The sequence below is a fragment of the Palaemon carinicauda genome, chromosome 22 (genome assembly GCF_036898095.1).
Source record: "Palaemon carinicauda isolate YSFRI2023 chromosome 22, ASM3689809v2, whole genome shotgun sequence".
NCBI lineage: Eukaryota > Metazoa > Arthropoda > Malacostraca > Decapoda > Palaemonidae > Palaemon > Palaemon carinicauda.
The window spans coordinates 47,917,167-47,937,166 of NC_090746.1; the positions used below are offsets into that span (position 1 = coordinate 47,917,167).

The 20,000-nt window shown below is 36.3% G+C and overlaps 3 protein-coding genes across 3 annotated transcripts in view; 1 reads left to right on the plus strand and 2 right to left on the minus strand.

Moving 5' to 3' along the window:
* Positions 1-20,000, plus strand: part of LOC137616421 (uncharacterized) — a 742,648-nt gene that overhangs the window by 167,950 nt on the left and 554,698 nt on the right. The window lies entirely within an intron of this gene.
* Positions 1-20,000, minus strand: part of LOC137615874 (uncharacterized) — a gene marked incomplete at its 3' end in the record, with an annotated part of 165,388 nt that overhangs the window by 59,539 nt on the left and 85,849 nt on the right. The gene's annotated exons all lie outside the window — the stretch shown is intronic.
* LOC137616736 (uncharacterized) overlaps positions 1-20,000 on the minus strand; it is an 88,945-nt gene that overhangs the window by 36,086 nt on the left and 32,859 nt on the right. Inside the window, exons 4-7 of the mRNA XM_068346738.1 lie at positions 19,287-19,356; positions 16,221-16,349; positions 15,886-15,928; positions 1,379-1,450 (exon numbers count right to left, since the gene is read on the minus strand). The gene's annotated coding sequence lies outside the window, so the exon portion shown is untranslated. The remainder of the gene's footprint in view (positions 1-1,378; positions 1,451-15,885; positions 15,929-16,220; positions 16,350-19,286; positions 19,357-20,000) is intronic.

A 20,000-nucleotide genomic window follows, 5' to 3' on the forward strand; every position in this document is an offset into this window, starting at 1 on the left:
TGAACAGGGAATTACAACACTCTGAGAGACAACAAATGTTGAATTTTACGATTGACAGTAAAAGATCATTTGTACATTTATAGAGAATCTATTACATTTCTTTTTTTCAAATTATTCCCATATAAAATTCGTATTAAAGTGAATGATTACTTTATTTAACAGATTTGTTCGATTAATTAACAAATTTTCAAATCATAACTAAAAGGTTTTACGTTTACTTCTGGCTAGGGTGACATTAGTCAACCTTACAGTTGTTAAGGTATTATATATATATATATATATATATATATATATATATATATATATATATATATATATATATATATATATATATATATATATATATATATATATATATATATATATGCGCGTGTGTGCATTAATGTTTCCTATTACAGAAAATAGTGCCAAATGAAAATATGCACGACAGTCACTGCCTCACTCATTCTCTAAATGTTCAATTGTGGATGAACCTCCTGTGTAGTAAAATTCCACGGTATTAGTTGTTCCGCCCCTCCACAAAGATGGACCATCAGTAGTTAGTCGAATCCCCTTGGCAAACTGTTTCAGTTACCCATATCTTGCGCGCACTTTTAATCTTCCTTCTTGGTAAGTCTTTTTTTATGTTAACAATTCAAAACATTCTGGGGCTTCCGCTTCTTTTACCTTCAAAGCCTATGAATTATACAAACGCTTACTATTCCTTTGTCTTCCATTCTTTTCACATGGCTAAACCACCACAAAATAGTTTAACCTATCTTTCCTCCTTGTTAGTATTTGTATGATTTCTATGTAGCTACACGTCCTCACTTTATCAGTTCCTCTTACTCCAAATCTAAAGCGCAAACGGTTTACCCCAGAAGTTTGAACCTTCTTTCCTTTCTCTCAAACACAACTTCTACTCTTCTAATAAAGAGAGTTGGCTCGACAATCTGTTCTGACATTCCTAACTGGGCTTTCACTGATACTTCAAGTCTTTTCCTTGTCTATTTTTCACACACACTTTCCTTCCTTCACTAACTTTTAAAATTAGTTCTCTCTTCCTACCATCCTACGAGTACATCCTTAAATGCTCACAATTGTCCTTATTGTCCCATCATAGAATTTTACAAACTCATGAACACATTCACCTTCGTCCATTGGAGTCTCTCGCAATCAGCCACATTTGAAGATGCACAGACATACACACTCACACCTGTATCTATATAGATATTAACTTATGTATATTATACATATATATGCATGTATATATGTTTGTATAAAAATGAGTGTGTTTGCATAGATAAAAGTGCTTTGTTTATTCTCTAGGCTGCATGAAAAATTTAATTGGTTACTTTGGATACACTTAATTGCATAGTGAGTGACAATAGTCACTTACCTGTACGTGCCCTGATAGTAATAATGATCCCGAAATGTCTTGCATTCTTGGCTTGCAAGAGTATCGCTACTCCTGAAAAGAAAGACGAGTTGACGAATAAAACATAAACACCGATAAAAGTATGTTATGAAAGCTGATGGTAATTGAAGTTATGCAAAGATGAGAAACATTATTCAAGTTAGTATTAGTGAAAAATGTCGTGACATATTAGGATTAGAAAATTTAAAGATATTGTAGTCAGCATTGTCAGCAGAGGTTTCTATCACCATTTTTCTTTTGCAATGTTGAGGTAGCCTATTGGAAACGTCCCTGCATGGGTTTGTGGTGGACAGGACATCACCCAGGGCTAGCTACATTGTTCCTAGTAGTGTCTACAGCCTTAGCATCATAGTGAGCTAGGGATGGGAGGTTTGGGGGAGCGTGTATGTCTACCTGCTGTCTCATCAGCAGCCATCGGCTGTCCCTCCATGGTCCTAGTTTGATGTTCAAGACGATGAAATACAATTACGAAGTATATACTGGACATTCCATTTTTAAATAAAAATTCCTTTTGTATTACCTCTTAGTAATCAAAAGATTATAATTGCAAAAACTTCAACGCTGGTTTGAAAAAGCACTTACGTTTAGTTGATTATCTAGAAAATATGAATAAATCAAAACTTAACTAGATCGTAAATAATAAAATTATGGTTCCAGGATTTTTTTTTATTGCAAATTGAGGTTTTACGGAGGCATGTTGTTATGGTAATGAATAAAAATTGTTATTCAATTTCTTTTATATGATTGCAAAGATTTATTTGGACACTCATTATTAATGTTAATGAACCATCTTCCTTTGGTAATCAAACGATTATCATACAAATATTCTATTATCATTTGTGACAGCAATTTCTCTGTCAAGTTAGATAAAGTTTTTAACCCAAAAATTACTTTCTTTAGGAAATGTCCTACAAGAAACAAAGGTTTTGGTGCTCAAATGATAGAAGTGTTTGTAAATAACCCAAGTCAGTTTTTTATTGAATGTTTTTAAACAATTGCGAGGAATCCAATTGGATCGTGTATAGAGAGACTGTATCTTAACTTAAGACTTTGACTTTGCGTTTTTCCTTGTGAAATAGTCTATGAATTACGTCCTCCATGTAAGCAAGGTAAAAACTCCTAGATATAACACTCATGGAACCTTTTCAAGTCTAAAGTGGACCAGCCAACCTTCTCTTATGATTTCTGTAAGTTATAATGACATCATTTGCAATGTTTCTTGTACTATAATTACTATTCCTTTCGATCATACTGATATAATCATCTTATATCTTACCACTGTTATAACCATCATCATTTTCCGATGACAAAATATTGGTAGATAAACGAATCAATACTTGAGTTTCAGTTTCTCCTTTCCATAAAGAGGGATAATCTTGATAAAGATTCTGTTTTGGTATTAAAAAGCGAGAAATAGTAAAAGAGAAATACACTAAGAAATAAAATCCTCATTTCTTTCTAATTTATTAATCGTTTTTACACTCACAAATTACATCATTTATTCGAATCGTTGAAAAGTGGTGTTTCCTGTACTTTTGCAAGAAAAGCAACTCGGAGTGTAAATAGCGTTATGATATCAAATGTGTCATTAAGCTTCCTGCCTTTCTCTTTGTCTCTTTGTGTTTGTGTTGATGTGTAACCGTATGTCTTTGTCTTGTGTAAAAGTATCCGGTTTTGTTTGTACTGCTAAAAATGAGAACAAGAATGAATTTTTTTAAACAAATTTAATTCTTGCTGAATTCGGCCATCAAAGACTTGGTACAGTAGTCTGAACTAACAATATTCTATTTAGCGATCAACTGGCAGACCACTGATACAGAGAACGTGTCAGTTGGCTTTCAGGAAAATCTGGCGAATTTCTTTTTAGAAAAGAAACCTTCACGAAACTCTTAACTTCATTTGAATAAACTTAGAGCAGACCAGGCATACGGGAATTCTTGCAGGGATATTTACGATACTGAAGCAAAGCACTTATTTAGATTATTTTGTCAGAAACATGATAAGTTTGACAAATCAATGTAAGACGGATAAACGTTTAATGGGCAATAATACTCTGTAATTGATTATCTGAATCCAAAATCGAAATAAAGGAAAATAGAAAATAATGGCAATCTTACACACTATATGTACGAGTTAACGTATAACTTTGTCTGCCTTTCAGTCCCAATATTCCTGCTTTTAGTAAAGATTATATGTAAATTATGGATGAATTAAGGATAATTATAGATGGCAAGCAACCTTTCGTAAAATATTATCTACTGTTTGACAAATATTGGAAGCACCAAATTGATTTCTCAGATCTTAGTGAATATCATGTTTTATTATATACTAGTGTACCTGAGCCATCTAATATCACGTCTAAATATATATATATATATATATATATATATATATATATATATATATATATATATATATATATATATATATATATATATATATATATATATATATATATATATATATATATATACATAGATAGAGAAGCATACACACAGATTTACTCCTCCCCACCGCACCTCTCTCCTAACTACAACACGCTGGTTCGGCAATTTGTAGGCGAGTGTAGTTTCCAAGTTTACCTCAAGGCCCCTCTCGCCAGGGTATGACAACTTGCTTTCCCACATATATGTGACAGGAAAGATATGAATATATATATATATATATATATATATATATATATATATATATATATATATATATATATATATATATACATATGTATATATACATATATATATAATTTATATAAGTATATATGTACAGTACTATATATATATATATATATATATATATATATATATATATATATATATATATATATATATATATATATATATATATATATATATATATATATATATATATATATACAGTAAATATATATTTTTGTGCTCAGGCCATGTCGTCCTGATGGAAGTTCCTATTAGGTAGCTTTCTAGGGTGTATTTGACTACAGTGATATTCCCAGAGAATTTTACCTTAAGGTATCCAGAATTCTAACTCCTGGAGCGAATATCCCTAAATAATCTCACCTCACAGGGATATCGCATAATATCAGAGGATGTATTCTTGACACGTCACATAGCTATCTTCGCCCCGAACAGTATTAACGCTTCAAGGGGGATATAATGACAAGAATCCGAAACGAGAATGAAAAGAGAGCCGCTCATAAGGCATCTCTCCTATTCCGTTTCCAGTGTGTATCTGATGAAGGCGGTAGCGCCCTCTTCATTCCTTTTCGTGCAGCTCTACTACTCTGTGTTTTCCCTTGTGTTCTCTCGTTATTTTGGATTTAATTCAACTTTTTGATGACTTCTCCGGCCTCTTCTAGCTCTGGAAAGTTGAGTATTATCTTTACTATGTATAAATGTAAGCTCTTGTCGTTTTGAATTAAATCAAAAGTGATATTAACGTAAAGAAGAGCTGTTGCCTACCGGAGGCATCCTGGATGCTATCGCTCGCTCTTATGGGTCAGTTAGTTAGCTAGAGCGACATTCCCGGTTTGTTACGCTTTAATAATTTAGCTATTTAGCTACTCTAGAAATGCTTATACTGTTTAGTCAGTTTTAGCTCGGTGATTTCGACACGGGTCGAGGTACTGATCTTGCCCTTAGCGAGGCTTCGTAGCCTAGACGTCTGGCACTAGTACTTTCATGCATGGTATAAGTTTTTCCGAGTGTTATATTATTGAAGCTATAGGCAAATATTTTATACATGTAAGATATTGTTGAATGTTTTTCCAAGATTGTATACGAGAGAGTTTCGGTGATTTAGGTAATCGATTCTCACCTTACCTAGATAGTATTCTAGGTACGGAGGCCAAGTTCAATCCCTCTCTCCCTCTGAAAGCCCTTGGCTTTTTCCTAGTGGTTCTACCTTATATTAATCCAGGTATTACTATTCTAGGATTTATCTGCCCTGTCCTGATAACCAGAGTGACTGGTTTTTGGGTTTGGGTAGAACTTCAGAGTTTTTAGTCTGTGGTCTGCTTCTTCCTAGCATGAAGAATGAGTCTCCTTTGCTAGGTTAGGGGTGGACACAGGAAGCTTTGCTTCCCTAGTCCATGTCGCAAGTATTCTGATGATTCCTTCCTTTAGTGGCCTAGCTGACTGTCCTGTGTTGTTTTTCTCGGGCTGGAGAATGAGTTTCTTGGTGCCGGCTAAAGAACTTCACCTAACTTTGTTCTGGTTGGGAGGAGGATAGCAAGCATTGCCAGTCTTCCTCCCTAATAGACAACTCTTGGTTAGGATGAGCTTCCCTAACTGCCGAGTGTGTCTCTTGCTTGAACGAAGTCTTTAGGACCCTTATCCCTTCCCCACCTCTCTTTCTTTTATTTTTCTTTGGCCATAGTCCTTCTTCCGTACCTAGCATAGGTTAGGATGGAGGACCGGCTCAACTCTCTGCCGGCCGGCACGTAATGCCGGCCAGGAGAGACCCTTTGTTCTTTGCAGAGTGAACCCCAGACCTCCCTTGGTCTCTCTTCCATGTCTGCCGGTAGAGCCCGGCAGGCTGCGGATTCTTTGGAAGCCTGAATGCTACATTCTCCCCTTCCATAAGTTCACTCTTTCTGGATGGATTGTCGTATGGCATGCCGCATTATTACCTTTCATCCATACTGTTTCTCTGACCATTGTGTTGCACCCCTATCCCGGCTGTCGGCTGCCGGGCAGGTAGAGGTTCTCTGGTTCTTGGCTACTGTTGGCCGGCATGGGTTTTATTACCTTTGCCGGCCGGCAGTGGAATCACAGCCCGAATCTGCTGGCCGTTATGATTAGCGGCCGGCAGCCGGGTATTAGTGTTTTCAGCCGTCGGCTGGCAATGATTGCTGGCCGGCACACAGTCGCGAATCATTGGGCTACCGCCTATTAGTTAAAGATAGTATATCTTTTATCTATAAAGGGGTAGATGCCGGCCGGCACGGGCTGGTGTACGCCGGTACGTACCGGCACGTGCTGGCTGGCACAACAGCATGCGATGTACAGTAGTTGCTATATTTGTAGTGTAGTACACACTGCATTAGTAGAAACTGCTGTACAGAGTTTGTGATAACACTAAAAGTTCTTCATCATACTTAATGTTATCTTGTACAGCCTTTTGTTGAGACCGTACATTATATAGAAAGTGAGTTCTTTCTGTATTCTTTCGATCCCTTATATTAAAACTACACATTAAATTTCCGTTTAGGAAATTACATAAGGTATTCTAGTATAGAATTAACCTTAGTTTTAAATCTTGGGAGGTTACGGCAATTGACTGGACAGGAAATACAAGTATGCGTCTTTCCTTATTTCTTTTATAGCTTTTCTACATAAGCTAAATGTTTCACTATAAGTGAAAAGCTTTCACTTGATACTCATGGATTTTTCTTCTCTTTACAGGAGGACCATCCAAAGTGCGAGAGTGTGTTCTGTAATGTCCGCAGTATGTTCTTCTGTGGACATCAACATTGTAGGAGGCACGCAGCATGCGCAGCCTCCTGAGGTGATCTCCGGTATTGGGACCCTCAGGTTTGTACAGTATGTTCTAACCTGATTACTGAGGCTTTTGACGACCCCAAGTCGACGGAGTCAAGGGATGCTGCCAGGGAAAAGTTATGATCCTGGGTGATGGGTTTTCAGAAAAACACCTCAGGCCCCTACCTTCCAAATGAGAAGATGAGGGCCTACCTTTTCCCTAAAGCATCAGCCGATGCAGTCATTCCTCTGCCTCAGGTGGAGGCACCAACTGCCCAGAATCCGGTGGATTCTGAAGTCTCGGCGGCCTTTCAAGACATCCAATTGTACGATAGGATGTCAGAGGTGTCGGATTCTACAGAGAAGGACCTTCTAGGAGAAGGTCAAGAGGAGGAGCTGTGCCAGGCTCCTCAAGTAGAAGAGGAAGAAATTGATGAGGTGTCGGTTACATCGGTTCCGGACCCAGAACCTGTTCCCTCTACATCGTCTGCTATCCCAGATGACCTGGGAAGGACTCTTTCTTCTATTGTTGAGATGATCCAACAAATTCAGAAGAAGAATGATGAGAAGGAGGCTGCAATGAAACTGGAGATACGTAGGCTTGTAGCATCACACGGGCCCCAAATGCGACTCAACGTGAAGGATCTTCCTTTGTGCTCGGATACCAATCCTTGGAGGTATGCCGAACACATGCCAATGACAATCGGGAAGATCGTCATATCTGAAAAGTTGGGAGGAATTCCCCTGGAAGAGGTGGAATTTTGTCCCAATAAAGATTCCTACCCGGACTGTTATGTCCGCCTTAGGAAGGAGCCAGCCTCAATGGAGGAGACTGAGCCGAAGGAGGCCATAGTTTTTGACCATAGTAAAGGTCAGGCGTTACTATCGAGCTCGATGAAAGAGAGGGGCTTCTCGAACTCAAAGGTGCCAGCCTTGAGTAAGAAGCTTCCCTCCTTTGTGGCCTTGCCTACCAGAGCCTTTCCCTTCATGGAAAAGGGATATAAGGCAGCCTTAAAGGCGGTGGAGGCAGGGAAACCATGCCCCTCCTTGGAGGAGTGCAAGCCGTTATCTCTGAACTTGCCCTTGGACCAAGGAGACTTGAAGGACGTACACCTTACCTTCTCAGTCGGGAAGCTGGAAGCTGATATTGCTGAATGTCAGTTCGGTGAGGAACTCCCTAAGCTGTCGGAGGTTCTCTTGCGCAGGGAGCAAGAGACGAAGGAACGACATGTGGCATTGATGTCGTTGCAAACGACATTAGAAACGATGGCAAGTGACCCCAAGATCCTGGACATGTTCATGGTAGTGGCCAAAACCCATCTGGCCACAGTTACAAAGGATCTCCATAGCTTTATTAAAGCTAGGAGAGCCTGTAGAGAGTTTGTGTTCGCCTCGGCTGCGGTGAGGCACGAACCAAGGAAACTGATCTCCTCTCGTATCTGGGGTAAAGACCTCTTTCCCTACGATGTGGTTAAAGAGGTAGTAGACAGAGAATAGGAACCTTCTCAAAAAGTGGGGCTTAGATCTTAAGAGGAAGTCTTCTCAGGATGAGGGTCCCCAACTCAAGAGGAAGACAAAAAGGCCTAGGCCATCTTCTCGGCCGGCTATACCTTACCGACAGCAACAACAGCAACAACTTCCTGTGACCGCGGTGCCTCAGATAGTGGCACAACCTCAAACCACGTACCAGCTGGTACCTTAACAAGTCGCCCGTTTTTAACCCAGCCTTCGAAAGGCAGACCTCTTCCTTTCATTCGAGGGCTAGAGGAACAGCTAGAGGTTCTTCAAGACGCCCTTCAAGAGGAAGGGGATCCAGGGGAAGACGCGGTCAAGGAGGCAAGGCCTCAGATCCACAACAGCAAAAGGGAGATGCTTCCAGTAGGAGGGAGGCTACAGCTATTTAAGGATCGCTGGACCTTCGATCCCTGGGCCCACAGCCTAATTTAAGAATGGACTAGGTTGGAGTTGGAGCAGCCCTCCACCTCAATTTCCTCAATTCTCCCAACACTCAACCCCCGTTCTGGAAGAATACGTCCGAGAGCTCTTAGACAAAAGAGTGATACGGAAAGTTAAGTCCATCAAATTCCAAAGGAGGCTGTTTTGTGTTCCAAAGAAGGACTCAGAAAAACTCAGAGTCATTCTAGACTTGTCGCCACCCAACAAGTTCATAATGAACTATAAGTTCAGAAGGCTCACACTTCAACACATAAGGACCCTACTGCCCAAAAGGGCATATACTGTCTCTATAGACTTGTCTGACGCTTATTGGCATGTTCCAATTAATCGCCACCTCTCCTCCTACCCAGGCTTCAAGTTACATAGAAAACTTTACGCCTTCAGAGCCATGCCTTTCGGGCTAAACATAGCCCCAAGGATTTTCACGAAGCTCGCGAATGCAGCCGTCCGTCAATTACGCCTAAAGGGAGTCCAAGTAGTAGCCTACTTGGACGACTGGCTGGTGTGGGTAGCATCCAGGATAGAATGCATGCAAGCTTCTAAGATAGTGATCCAGTTCCTTGAACATTTGGGATTCAAGATCAATATCAAAAAGTCTCGACTTTCTCCAGCTCAAAAATTTCAGTGGTTGGGAATCCATCGGAATTTGGAGTAACATCGACTTTCCATTCCTGGGAAGAAGAGGAAGGAAATAGCAGGATCTGTCAAGAGACTGCTGAAATCCAAACGGATATCAAGACGTGAACAGGAGAGAGTGCTGGGCTCTCTACAGTTTGCTTCAATAACAGATCCAGTGCTAAGAGCACAGCTAAAGGATGCAACAGGAGTTTGGAGGAAATACGCATCAAACGCGCGAAGAGATCTAATAAGACCTCTACCGACTCAACTGCGAACGCTTCTCAAGCCGTGGTCCAATGCCAAGCAACTGAAGAAATCAATACTTCTTCAACCTCCTCCCCCGTCAGTAACTATCCACACAGACGCTTCAAAGGAAGGCTGGGGAGGTCACTCTCATCAGAAGAGAGTCCAAGGAGCTCGTTCCAATCTTTTCAAGTCATTTCACATCAACTTTCTAGAAGCCATGGCAGTACTTCTGACTTTAAAGAAGGTATCTCCTCGCCACTCGACCCACATAAGACTGGTTCTAGACAGCGAGGTGATAGTGAGATGCCTGAATCGACAAGGGTCGAGGTCACCTCAAATCAACCAAGTGATGTTGGCCATTTTTCGTTTGTCAGAAAGGAAGAAATGGCACCTGTCAGCAATTCACATTCAAGGGTTCCGCAATGTGACAGCAGACGCTCTATCCAGGTTTACACCAATAGAGTCAGAATGGTTCCTAGACGCAGGATCGTTCTCCTTCATCTCGAGTAAAGTCCCGGAGCTGCAGATATGTTAGCGTGGTACTGTTATAAACACACATTAGATTTCTAGTCAAATGTCTCTTCATTGTGGTGTAATGTTAGACTTGGTAGGTTACTTCTTCTTCTGAATACAGTGAAACCTCGTTTATCGCGGTAGATAGGTTCCAGTCGCGGCCGCGATAGGTGAAAATCCGCGAAGTAGTGACACCATATTTACCTATTTATTCAACATGTATATTCAGACTTTTAAAACCTTCCCTTGTACGTAGTACTGTTAACAAACTACCCTTTAATGTACAGAACACTTAATGCATGTACTACAGTACCCTAAACTAAAACAGGCACAAATATTAAAGGTGAATTTATATCATGCATTTCCTAAACATGCTAAAAAGCACGATAAAAAATGGCAACCAATGTTTTGTTTACATTTATCTCTGATCATAATGTAGAAACAAACTGGAGGTAGAGCTTTGCTTATTACCCAGACATATTTCCCATACTTTTCCCTTAGAACTACATTACATCTTCCTACTTTAGATATATATATATATATATATATATATATATATATATATATATATATATATATATATATATATATATATATATATATATATATATATATATATATATATATATATATATATATATATATGAGTGTGTGTGTATATATATATATATATATATATATATATATATATATATATATATATATATATATATATATATATATATATATATATATATATATATATATGTATACACATATACATACCTACATATATACATATATACATAAATACATGCATACATATATATATATATATTACTGTATATATATGGGTTATGGAAAAAATCCGCGAAGTGGTGAATCCGCGATGGTCGAACCGCGAAGTAGCGAGGGTTCACTGTAAGTCTAAGTAAGTTAACTTTTAAACAGTTTAATTCTTTAAAAACAGTTATTAACATCTCCATCACAGGAGTATAGATGGTTTGGTCGGATGACCGTTCCGTATGACATCTTGACCAGAAAGTGACTAAAATATCCATATTGATGTGAAAGTCTAATTAGTTATCTCAGCACATAATAATTTATTGTAAACACAACATAAATACCGGAAGGTACATACATCCCTTCAAGAGACAACTCTTTCTCACGGCTTGGTTGTGCTTACTCTTCATGAAAAATGTTACATTGCATTTGAATAGCAGTGTCTTGAGTTTCGCATCCTAGTTAGGACTGACTATGGCATTTCTCACACTCGCTCCTAACTTCCATATTGACTTCTTAGGTCATGGATTTGAATATGTAATTTTACATACATTACAGATGGACCTCTTTGCGACGAAAGACAACAAGAAAATAGATCGTTAGGTGTCCCAATACAAGGATCCGCTAGCGGAGGCTGTGGACGCTATGTCCCTAGACTGGAACAGATGGTCTGGTATTTATCTGTTCCCTCCGCACAACCTTCTTTTGAAGGTCCTTGACAAACTGAGATCCTTCAAAGGGAAGGCGGCAATAGTGGCCCACAAGTGGCCAAATAGTGTGTGGTTCCCTCTGGCATGGTAACTACGCCTAAGATTTGTACCGCTACTGGATCCATCCCTGTCTCAGCGAGTACAGAAGTCGACTGTCTTCGCTTCATCACAGAAAACCAGAAACCTACATCTCATGATTTTCTCTCCCTAGTGAGGAGGAAAGGGTGAGCAGCCAACACAATACTATTGTTAACTGAATCCATTTCCAGACCCAACGTTTCTTTCCAAGAACATGCTACCCACCATCAGGTGGGGTCCCTAGAGAATCTGCCCTCTGAAGGAAGATGTATCTCTATGTCCAGTGGGGTACCTAAAGGTCTATCTTCATAGAACTTCAGACTTTATGGGAGGACAGCTGTTCAGATGAGAAACCTCGGGCTCAAGGTTATCTATAACTAAGGGCGAAACTCACCTGTGTTATTCGCAAATCAGGTCCTGACAGTACACCCGCTAGTCTTGATCCGAGAGGAGTTGCTTCCTCCATAAAAATTCCTTATTTATATGGACCTTGAACATCTTTGTTCGTACACCAGCTGGTGGTTATCCAAGGTGTTCTTTATGCACTATGCGAAGCAAGTGAAGCAATTCAAGTAATCTGTGGTAGCAGCAGGTAGAATCCTTTAACCTTCTGTTTGAAATCTGTGAGGAACAGTGTTATTAATTTGGGACGATTAATTAAGAGGGTGGGTGTATAGTCACTGTGTGTACTACACACTGAGCGATAGGCCATGAAAGTGTCCTTACGAACTGTTCCATTGATGTTGGTGAACTATAGCATAATACGGACACTTGTGCCAAGCGTTTCTTACGCCAGTGTAATTAAACAGTATACAGACTGTAGCATTATTACTAATTCAATTGAAGTGGCAAGTCTGTTTCATGGTAGATGAAACAATATTTTCTGTTGACTGTTTTCTTTGTGTTTTAATGGATATCATCCACTTTTTATAAATTTTATAAAGGTAGATCTGATATGCACGTTTATTAAATTTTAATAAACTAGTTCATAGTGAACCCTGCATTTTATTCGCCCACACTCATTTTTATGAGATATGTACTGAGCATTAAGATTAAAATATGGATATTTTTATCATGGTATGTCTTTTAAGATTGTTCCCTGATTCAAGCAAATTCCACTCTCCTTAACCCTTCCTTAGGAAGGGTTGAGGTGGTACCCTAACGGGAGAGTGGCAAAGATGCAAATTTGTTCCTAAGCTGATATGACCTTTATCCGATAGTTATTAAGAGTAGTCACATTGGGGAAGGTGTCACAAATCCATTCAGACATTGGCGACTCTTATACAAACTTTGCTTCACAATGTATAGGGCGAGACCACTATACAAGCTTGCCATTTTGTCATCCATAAGTTATTATGTACTCCTCGAGACTTTTCCAGAGTCTAGTACGACTCTTCCCTGTAGGGGGCAGGAAACACTAACATAGTTCATGCTTAGATGAAATGATGTGTGACGGTAACATCATAGGTCTCTAGGTCTAGACGGACCTGGAATATGCTTTCTTGAGAGTACGGCACTGATTGAGAATCCACAGATACAGTAATGCTCTGGTAAACTTCCATCAGGACGACATGGCCTGAGCCCAAAAAACGGATTTTGAGCGAAACGAAAAATCTATTTTTGGGTGAGGTAGCCATGTCGTCCTGATGGACCCACCCTTCCTTTTATTGTAAAAGGGCTTATTGACCCCTCCCTATAATACAGTATCTGTACCATTTTGTATATCGCTACAAGGAATAAAGAGGGCGCTACCGCCTTCATCAGATACACACTGGAAACGGAATAGGAGAGATGCCTTATGAGCGGCTCTCTTTTCATTCTCGTTTCGGATTCTTGTCACTATATCCCCCTCGAAGGGTTAATACTGTTCGGGTCGAAGATATTATGCGATATCCCTGTGAGATTATTTAGGGATATTCGCTCCAGGAGTTAGAATTCTGGATACCTTAAGGTAAAATTCTCTGGGAATATCACTGTAGTCAAATATACCCTAGAAAGCTACCATTTAGGAACTTCCATCAGGACGACATGGCTACCTCACCCAAAAATAGATTTTTTGCTTTGCTCAAAATCCGATATATATATATATATATATATATATATATATATATATATATATATATATATATATATATATATATATATATATGATTTATATATATATATATATATATATATATATATATATATATATATATATATATGATTTATATATATATATATATATATATATATATATATATATATATATATATATATATATATATATATGAATATATGTAAATATACATATATATATATATGTATATATATATATATATATATATATATATATATATATATATATATATATATATACACACACATATATATATATAAATACACAGACAAACACACACACATATATATATATATATATATATATATATATATATATATATATATATATATATATATATATATATATTTATATATGTGTGTGTGTGTGTGTGTGTGTGTAAATACCGTTAAGTGGTGCTTGACTGCATTACTTCTGGAGTAAGGAAATTATTAATAATGGTCCGGATGACATAGTATTGGGCAGGTTGTGAATGTTGTTAAAGGTTTAAAGGCCACTCATGAATGGCAAAGGCAAGGCACAGTGACATTACCCTAGCTAGCAGGGCAATACCCAAGAGACTGACCATATATACATATGATCATCGCCTAAGGCCCCTCTCCACCCAAACTAGGATCCGATGGGGCCAGGTAATGATTGCTGATGACTCAGCAGATAGACCTATAGGCTCCTACAAACCTCCCATCGTTAGCTTACAAGGATGGTGAGGTTGCAGATACTAAAGGAAATTTCGGTGTCCAGATAATTTCCTTTTTTATGTGTGTGTTTTGGAAGTGAAATTGTGAGATTTCCCAGAGTCAGTTAACTTGCTTTCTTTCATATACATGATTACATACGGATAATTTTTCAATTCCACCGGCCTATCTCCTTTGTTCTTTGCTGATCAGTTTTGCATATTATGAGTTCTTTAGTTCTTTATATAATAAGTTATTAACAACTATTTGAGTTGGTGGTAAAGGTTCTGAAATATTTTTTGTTTAAACCTACAATGTGAAAGCAGTATTCCAAAGAGATAGGTTGGGGGGAGGGGGCCGGCAAATTCGAGGCTTAGACACGTGGGGTAAGAATAAGACTTTCATCTTGAAAAAAATTATCTCTTGACCGCAAGAATGAATCAGGTCTATTATTCCATTATTAGGAATTGCAAAGATAAGTATAAAGACAATTTTGACAGAAATAAATCAAACATGCAAGGACTGACTGTTATAGGTACAAGAAACAAAATCATGATAAGGATTGCGTCAAGAATTAGCTGTGAAAGAAGTCTCTGGGCAACATGATACAGGATTCTTGCCATACGGATGATGTAAGCATACAAAGTATACCAATAAGACTACATATTCTGTGACGATTGAGCAACAAAATGATATTTTCCGATAGCCAACAGAAAAAAAGATCTAAACATCGGTAGGTGTTTTATCAGATCAATAAGAAGAGAAATACATTCATGGTGCTCCAGGGTCTAGACAGCAACTCAGAAGCAGTTTCACGCTCTCCATCAATTATAGATTAAGCATTTGGACGATATTATTATTATTATTATTATTATTATTATTATTATTATTATTATTATTATTATTATTATTATTATTGTTATTATTATTTCTTGTCGGAGCTCTTGAGCTTATAACATCCTACTTTTACAAATAAGGTTTTAGCTCACCTAATAATAATAATAATAATAATAAAAATAATAATAATAATAATAATAATAATAATAATAATAATAATAATAATAAAAATAATAATAATAATAATAATAATGATAATAATAATAATAAGCAACAACCCCAGTTGAAAAAGCAGGATGCTATAAGCCCAAAAGCCCCAACAGGGAAAAATAGCCCAATGAGTAAAAGGAAAGAGGAAAATACAGAAACTACATGAAATGAAAAGTTCAAATGGAAGCCATTTGGAAAAAATAAGCGGGTCAAATATTAAGAATACTTTATACAAGTTGGGGGAAGAAGCAGTGTAAGAACATAGAAAAGTCGTCATTCATTTGCTCACCTAAAATCGATGCGAAGCGAATGGGCCACATCTTGAGAACAGGCTGTTGAAAAGAATAGTTTATTTTGGGTCTGCAAATTTTCATTACTTTCAGATGTTTCACCAAATAACTAAGACTAGAATCCAAGACTTTTATATTGTATATTTAGAAGAAAATAATTTATAAAGAATTTTTTGAGACATTTGTAAAACATTGTCTGGCAGTTTTTTCCTTATGCTAAGAAATATATAAAACTCACAAACAGGACACAGTTTACAGATATTTATGGCTATTGACTTTTCTCTTGAGTGCAAACATAAGAACCACTTCTGCAGAATCGTAAAAGGATAATTACCAGTTGCTTATGACATAGTGATCTTGGTAGATGACTCCATGAAGACTAGCAGTACTTCAGCACAGGCGAAGGAGACACTAAATCATGACGCGATCTGTCCTTTGGTTACTCTCGTGAATAATCCGTTTCCTGTGACGTTGCAGATTGGATTTGATACCAGTAACCCTGTTTTTATTTTTAGATCATTTCTACATATAAATGCAGTGACGACTTTCTTTGAAATATATCCTAACTTTTTTCTGAGTAAAACGTTTCTTTTTATTTCACTGGAATAAGTACTTTTTCTATTTTAACTTTAAAAATGTTATTATCATGCTCATGCAAACATGAGTTTTATACATTTTTTTCGAATAATTTCTTTATTGATAATAATTTTGATAATCACAATTCAATAATTATGAGAAGAGGAAAACTCTGATATTAACAACCCATTGGATTAGGAGAGCTTTGGTTTTGAATCCTCCAGTGATTGCCTTACCTTATTTCCTTATTTTTTGTTTGGGTTCCCCCAGGTCCCTCAGTGTGAGGCACCTCGTATATTCATAGAGATATTGAAAGAGCTGATTAATTATCTGGCAAATAGTGATATTATGTTCTTTTGCTCTTATTCAGTGACTCTTTTGCTGTTATTAATTTCCACTTCTTGGTCGTATAACTTTTATCATTAAAAAAAGAAATGGCTTATCTTAGGTTATGGCTATATTCTTTATTCTTTGTCAAAAGATGAAATACAGTGATAATTTTCTGTAACTTATAATTTGATTTAAACGTAAAATTATCTCTAAGATTTAGATAGCTGATGCAATTAAACTACAGTTTTCAAAACCAGTAAGTTTCGGTTGAGCGTTACAAACTTTGAGCATTTCAGGTCTCCCCTGAATTTGACTAAACAAATTATATCGGATACGGATAATTTGCCACCCACAGTGCATCCCCAGGAATTTCAGCATTAATAATTAGCCGCCAAAGAGAGTTTGTCCCCAATTATTTGCCGACACGGACCGTTTGCCACCGGAAAACTCTTATTTCTAGTTGACTGTATTACTAAAAGTCTATTCCTTAAAATCACTATACTATTACTATTTGGCACCAGCAAACGGATATTACAAATAGATATTATTACTAATAGCACTTTCCTTGAAGATGACTAAACCTTTCCTGTTTGCCATCAGCAAACTGATATTAATAATAGATATTATTAATAGCCCATTCCTTGAAAATGACTAAAATATTACTATTTTTCACAAGCAAACTGATATTACTAATAGATGTTTTTTCAATAGCCCATTCTTTGAAAATGACTAAACTATTACTATTTGCCATCAGAAAACTGATATTGCTGATAGGTATTAGTACTAATATAATTTCAATTGATAATAAATAAACTATTACTATTTTCCCCTGCAAATTAATACTACTAATAGATGTTATTACTAATAGCCCATTCCTTGAAAATTACTGAAGAACTATTACTATTTGCCACCAGGAAGCTGATATTACTAATAGATATTATTTCTAAAAGTCCATTCCTTGAAAATGACTGAACTATTACTATTTGCCACCAGGAAGCTGATATTACTAATAGATGTTATTACTATTAGCACTTTCCTTGAAAATTGCTATTCATAGTATAAATAATAAAAATTGCTTATTACCAGTATTACTAACTTTAGCTTCTTAGTCTATACAATAAGAAACTCCTGTACCCCTTCATATCTTATAATGACTCTCATTGTTCACTGAATCGTATTAAGGGAAAAGGAGGAGAGAAGTTCACATATAATGGATTTATGTGTGAATTTGATAAATGTTCAAAGCATCTACCAATTGATAAAAGGGCGGTACTTTTGATATAGCTCCACAATTGTTTCATCAAGTATTCTGCATTCTAGCTAACACACATGTTGGAGTACATCCTATTTGTTATGTCCTTCAGCAAAATAAAGAAAATATTCATTGTGATTTTGTGCATTTAGTGATCAATACAATAAAAGAATATTTCTTAGAACCTACACTCAAAGAATACTTCCAAATTTGATAAAATTAGAACAAGGTTCTCAAAAATTATGTTCTGTATGACTTTGATCATTTTACACAAAATAATTTATGGTTTTTTAAAGAGGTTTTATTTTTTCTTATGATTCTATTTTTCATCTTTTATTTCAAATCATCCTTTGGTGGCGAACTGTCATCTGAGGCGAATCGTTACCATCGGAAAATTGGTAGCTGCTAAATGTTAGCCGTGTATTGTCGAAGGCTGATTGACATACACACATATGTGTATACATATACTGTGTGTGTATATATATATATATATATATATATATATATATATATATATATATATATATATATATATATATATTGTATATATATGTATATATATATATATTCATATATATATATATATATATATATATATATATATATATATATATATATGTATATATATATAGTCTTATTAGGTTTTAGTTTTGTAAGTTACAACCGTGAATTTAAATTTTACAATTAGTAAGCCCTAAATAGTAATCAATACCAAATTCCCTCCTTCTTGGGGAAAATTCAGACCTAAGAAGCAATTGTATAAGATGTGCGCTGCTTCCCTGAACACGACGCTTTAGGTTTTGGTAAAAAAAGAAAAGTTAGATGTATCAATTCAGTTATCTCTGCTAGGAAGGAGACAAGTAAGTGCAATGGTATCCTCGAAGCAAAGCTAAATGGTGCAGATTATGTAAGAGTTTTGATACACTCCTGATGAACGTTCTGTGTAGGTGAATTGAGGGCGACTGTATTGGAAGCTTCAAATTGGTTCCAACCACGTTTCAAGCGTTTGTCTGAATATGGTCATGACCACCATGCGAATACATAGATTCAGTTGAAATAGAATACGTCTGGTGTTATATTATCTGAATGTCTATCCTGGTGTTTATCGGATTAAATGTCTTAATTAGGTCCTCTTGAAATGCGAATGGTTTCCATAAAAGGCTCATGAGAGTATTAGTCTTAATAATTCAAATGCTTACAAATGTGCACATCAGCTAAAAGTCATGTTTCGGTGTACCTCACCTCATGATACAAAAGAGTTCCATTAATCTTGGCATCTCTTGATCCTCTTTTCATGCATTCACTGGAACACCTGAAAATAGCAGCATTGCAATTAGTAGAGTTTTATTAAAGAGAAGCCTGCTAGTGACACTGATACTGGCAAGCTATTTTAAAGGTTCTGCTTTAATACCCATCTACTGAAATAACCACCTATTAACTATAGCCGAAACAAAACAATAATATTCTACAAACATTGAGAAATAATTGGAAAGTTTTGATAAGTATTTTTTTAGAAAACCAAATTTAGATCTCAAATGTAAAGAAGGAAATGGATTCAACTCATAAGACTTCACTTGTTTTTGAAAGTCATTTTCAACTGAACAGGGAATTACAACACTCTGAGAGACAACAAATGTTGAATTTTACGATTGACAGTAAAATTTTGATCATTTGTACATTTATAGAGATTCTATTACATTATTTTTTGCAAATTATTCCCATATAGAATTCGTATTAAAGTGAATGATTACTTTATTTAACAGATTTGTTCGATTAATTAACAAATTTTCAAATCATAACTAAAAGGTTTTACGTTTACTTCTGGTTATGGTGACATTAGTCAACCTTACAGTTGTTAAGGTATTATATATATATATATATATATATATATATATATATATATATATATATATATATATATATATAATGTGTATATATATATATATATATATATAT